Source organism: Plecotus auritus (genome assembly GCF_963455305.1).
Source record: "Plecotus auritus genome assembly, chromosome: 1".
NCBI lineage: Eukaryota > Metazoa > Chordata > Mammalia > Chiroptera > Vespertilionidae > Plecotus > Plecotus auritus.
Genome location: NC_137770.1, coordinates 43537028 through 43542299, shown reverse-complemented (window position 1 = coordinate 43542299; position 5272 = coordinate 43537028). Strand labels below are relative to the sequence as shown.

The following is a 5272-nucleotide window of genomic DNA, read 5'->3' as shown; positions in this document are numbered from 1 at the left end:
ATGGGCTCAATTCCTGGTCAGGGCACATGCCTGGGTTGCAGGCTTGATCCCCAGTAGGGGTCATGCAAGAGGAAGCCAATTAATGATTTTTCTCTTATCACTGATGTTTCTATCTCTTTCTCCCTCTCCCTCCCCCTCTGTGAAATCAATAAAAAATATTTTTTAAAAAAGGTTTTTCTACTAAGGTTCATTCATTACTTTTGCCATCCATGTTGTCTTTGCAATTTAATACTAATCTAATCTATGATTTTTTTCTATTATTATTATTATTGCATCATCATGATTAACTAAGTGATTAAAGCTTTCTAACACATTGAAATATTTCTAGTCAAACTGAAGATGCTTTTATTTTTTAAATTCTTTTTAAAAGGGTAGAATTAATACTTTATTGTCATTTGTAGTCAGATGGTAGTTGAATATAGTCTCTATACTTGATCTATCTTCTTTTTTTTGTAAATAAAAAAATTACAAGAGCTGATGGCTGGTTAACAGGATTAAATTAATTCATTGATGGTGACTTCAAGTTTTTCCTTATTAGCTCCAGAAAACTCACCAATCTTTGTCCTTTTTTAAAAAACTGGAAGGTTGACATGCATTTGACTTTGCACTCTGCAGCAATATCCTGACAGTCATCCACATCTACTTCAAGGACCACCACATTGGAATACTTTTCAGAGAGGGAATGATAGAAGGGCTTAATCATTTTGCAAGGCCTACACCAGGTGGCGGAGAAGTCAACTACTACAAGTTTATCTCCTGCACTGTTCCAGGCTTCCTGAAAAGCATACTTGCTCTCCATCTGCTTCACCATTTTGGCATCTGAGGCCTGACCAGTGACTGTAAAAAGCAATGCAAGTGGATGAAAATTGGCAGACCGAGCTCTGAAGATGCTTTTCATGTTCACCATAATTGTTGAAAAATTTTCTAAAATATATGCTTTCTACTCAGTAGACTATAACAAAAATGACAGATACTGTCTTTGATCATTTGAGATCTAAATATGTTTTAGAATGATCATTATGGATTTCCTTGTGCACTATGATTGATAAAGATTATTTATGTTAATGAGTGAGTCCAAAGTTATATGCAGATTTCCTACTGTGCAGGAGTCAGAGCTTCTAACTCCACGTTGTTCAAAGGTCAGCTGTAGTTTTAGAGGTACCAAACTTCAGAGGTTCATCATCGAGTAGAAGCCTAGGGTTTTGGGGCCCAATATCAGCTATTTCCTGGAGACATTCTGAGTGTGGGTGTTTGGTTGTTCCTTCAGTTGGTACCATGGGAAGGTAAGTGTCACATGTTCCCCATGCTTTGCCTTAAGCCCAGAGCCCCTGTCTTTTGCTGGGTATAGCTTCCCCAGCCTCGGCCAGCTGGGGCCCTTGCTGGATAGGACATGCACTGGCCAGTCCACCTCCGGGACCTCTCAGCCCACATGGCTCATTTAGGATACTTGTTTGGCCCATAGGCATTTAAGTTTGCAATGCTGGAACAAGCTCAGGGGCCTCCACCTGCATGCCTGCAGGCTCTCTGCCTACTTGTGCAGTATTTTCCCGAGTCCTTGGGACTGTATCTCACAGTTGCTTAACTGTGTCTGTCCTAGTTTTGCCACTTTGAGGTAGGTGCTGCCTACTGTGTGATCCTTAGCCAGTCATTTAACTTTCATATTGTTAGCATCCTAATTTTTAAACTGTAGGTAACGATGGCAACTTGATAGGATTCTTGTGAAAATTCACTGAGGTAATATAGGTAAAGAATGTATGCTTTTGTCCTATAATAAGCATTCTATACATTCAAGCATGTATTGCTGATAAAATAATACCAATAGCAATTGTTCGTACCACAAAATAATATGCAATGCATTATTTTATTCCCCTTATGTCTCCCTTTCACTTATTCCTTAAATCAGCTTTATGGCATGGATGAGAAAACTGAACCCCAGAGAGTTTACTAGTAAGTTACGGGCCCAAGATAAAGAAATTGGTAACAAAAAAAGCTGAAGCTGAGGTTTGAACCAATATCAATCTGATCTGAATATTTCCCCAAGTAGCTAAGTATTCCACAGGATTAAGGATTGATAAATTATTATTGATTTTAATGATTTACTTTTGGCAGTTATCAATGACATAGTTTGACTAGGTTCTCTGCACAACTGATCAAACTTATGGTAGAAAAAATATTCATCTGACCACCAGGTGGCGCTTGACTAAGTATCTGCAATTATACTCACCACTTAGAATCCCTGAAGTAGCTACATTCTAAAGTGAAACAATTTACCAGGTTCCATGTAGGTGAAATAGCAAAAGGCAGCAGTCCCTAAAATGAAGGAAATGCATTTATTTTTGAAATGGGGCCTATTTTGTGTAGTCTATGTGTAAAAATATGGGAAAAACCCTTTGGACTATTTTGGGACTTCTGTTATTAGGCACACTATTTAATGAATTCACTTTGATATGTATTAAAATAGCATATGATTAATAATTTTGATGGTAACTTTCAGTTTAATATGATTTTCATGTACTTAGTTATAATATCGAAACTTGAGAATTATGGTAGAAATGGCAGATAGCCATTCATTTTGGTTACAAAGTGGAACAAGGGAATCTATTTACTGCCCCTGAAGGAATAGAACAAGCATACACCTAAATTCCAAAGACAAATAAAAGCAGGGATGTTGTCATTTAACATGCAGTTTACAAAGTGAGCACTTGTAGAGTGTGTTATTTTCGCTCTACCAGTCTTGGTAATTTCTATAAATCTACAAAATCTGTTCTTTTAGGCACTTAATGAACCTGTAACACTTTGTGTCAATTATAGTGACAAGACCACACACATCCAACCATTTTTTGACACCTGTTTAGAATTTGTGATTTAAATTTGCCTGTGGAGAAATTACCCTATAACAAAAAATAAATCTAAAATGAAAAGGATAAATTGTGTTATGAAGAATTGAATTGTTCTGTTTTTAGATTATGTGGATCCGTTGGCTTCTCATTCACTCAACAACTATGAATTGGCACATAGTCTAATAAATGTTGAATGGATAAATAATAAATGAATGAGTGCTTCTCACATGCAAGGCACAGATCTAGGTGCTGTGGGGGAATACAAACAATAGCTTCCATGGCCTCTGATATTTTGGAAATTTATGATATGGTTTGGAAGACCAGTGGCAAAAAAAACCCCCAGAACAAACAAAAAAACAAACAAGAGAAATAACATGAGTTAAGTAACAGTGAAAGGCATTAAGAAAGATAGATATAATTGTATTCCAACTGAATGCTACATAGGATGAGTGCCATGACTTTGAAAAAAAAACAAAAAAGATTTCCTTGGACAGCTGTGGTCAGGGAAGGCTTTATGGAGGAGGAGGGACATAAATTAGCCTTCAAAAGTGGGAAATTTGGAGGAAGAAGAGGGCACTTCTAAATGATGAAGGAAATAGAAGAGGGAAACACGAAGTGAACTAAAGCAGTGAAGACGGGACAATACAGCACATGGGTACAGCTGTGGTGTTAGAGATAGAAGGGATGTTAGCAAGTGTATAGGCTCATGCTTTTCAAACTAGGGCACTCCCCTCCCTGGTGAGTATAAATGGGGAGCATTTCCTCCAGGGCCAATTTCAAGTTGAAAGTGTTTAGAAGAAATGGTGAACAATTTAACTGGCAAGTAAATGAAGTGTTTCATAGTAGAACAATGTGGAAGTATTCTAGAGGAGAGCTGAGGAGACAGAAGACCAGAAAGGTTATGGCTGGTCCAAAATCGTCTAACTTGTTCAGAGGACACGTCCAGCTGGACTGGACCATGGAGCAGGTTGTTCCTAGCCTTTGAATATCATTATCAAGTGTTTATTTTGCCTTTGTCCTACCATTATTATTTTTTATATTATCTGACTACTCTGCCAAAAGGTGGTCAAAGAAAATAATAAAAGGAATTTGAATAAACATTTTCCTTCATGTTGATAGCTTTTGTAATAAGGATAAGAGAAATTATATAAAAGCCAAAATGAAGTTTGGAAATCATTTGTTAATTATAATCTTTTGTATGTTTCCTATTGTTACCAGAAATAATAGAGTTGGATATAAGTAAAATGTACTGTAATGGCTACTAATAGGAAGATTATATATTTGAATCTAGGACCACATTTGAATTTTGGGAAGAGATAACTGATTCATTTGGCAGAAAGTACTGGATAAATACAGCCAATTCAAATACTCTTCTGGGCCCTGAGAAAAAGGCCCTCAATGTTTAATGATGATCTGGCTGAGAAGAGAGTCTTGAATCTCCAGTGGGTAGGCAGAATTTCTTTTGCAGTCATAGGGCACATCTCTGAAGACATTTCCAGAAGATCTCATCAGCAGAATGCTTTTAAGGGATGAACAAAAATCCAGAGCAAGTGGCTGAGAAACGCTATGTTTTAGAATCCAAAAGATATGTATATAGGCTTTGCTCTTAGCATTTCAAATGACTTTGGAACTCACTTATGGACATATGTGGTATTCCTTGCAAGGTACTCAGCACAACTTGCCTCTCAGAAGTTCTTGAAGGGTAGGGGAGAGAGCAAGGTAATGCATGCTTTGGTTTGGAATCTTAGAATGAGGCATAAAACAGATGTTGATGATTTGAAGAAAGGTTCAAGATGAGATCTAAGATAAAGTGTTCTGCCAAGGTAGCTCGGAGAGTAAAGCAGACCTGTGGGTCTAGTGCCCTTTACTCACACAGACTGGGGTTGAGAATGGCTCCCAATACTTCTGGTGGTGCTTCCCCTCGTTTTGTGGCACTTTGAGCCTCCTTTATCCTCGCAGATGATTGTGAAATCTCTCGAAGGAGTCTATCACCAGTGTATTATTTTCCTGCTGCTGTTTTAACAAATTACAACACACTTAGTGGCTTAAAACCACATGCATTTATTATCTTATAGTTCTGGAGGTCAGAAGTCTAAAATGGGTTTGGCAGAGCTCCAGGAAAGAACCTGTTTCCTTGCCTTTTCCTAGTGTGTAAAGGCCACCTGTGTTCCTTGGCTTGGGGCCCTCTTCTCAATCTTCAAAGCCACCAGTGTAGCACCTGCAGATCTCTCTCTCTCTGACCTCTGCTTCTGTCCTCACGTATCCTTCTCTGACTATGACTTCCATGTTCCTTTCAAAGGTACCCTGACGATTACATTGGCCCACCCACATACTCCAGGGTAATCTTCCCATCTCAAGATCCTTTACTTAATCACATCTGCAGGGTCCCTTTTTCCATGTAAGGTGCATTCACAGGTTCTGGGGATTAGGTC

The 5272-nt window shown here is 38.2% G+C and overlaps 1 pseudogene across 1 annotated transcript; it reads right to left on the bottom strand.

Moving 5' to 3' along the window:
• Positions 1-494: 494 nt before the first annotated feature.
• Positions 495-811, bottom strand: LOC308250442 (thioredoxin-like; annotated as a pseudogene). Its single transcript has one exon. The product of its transcript is annotated as a thioredoxin-like (transcript).
• Positions 812-5272: the final 4461 nt, after the last annotated feature.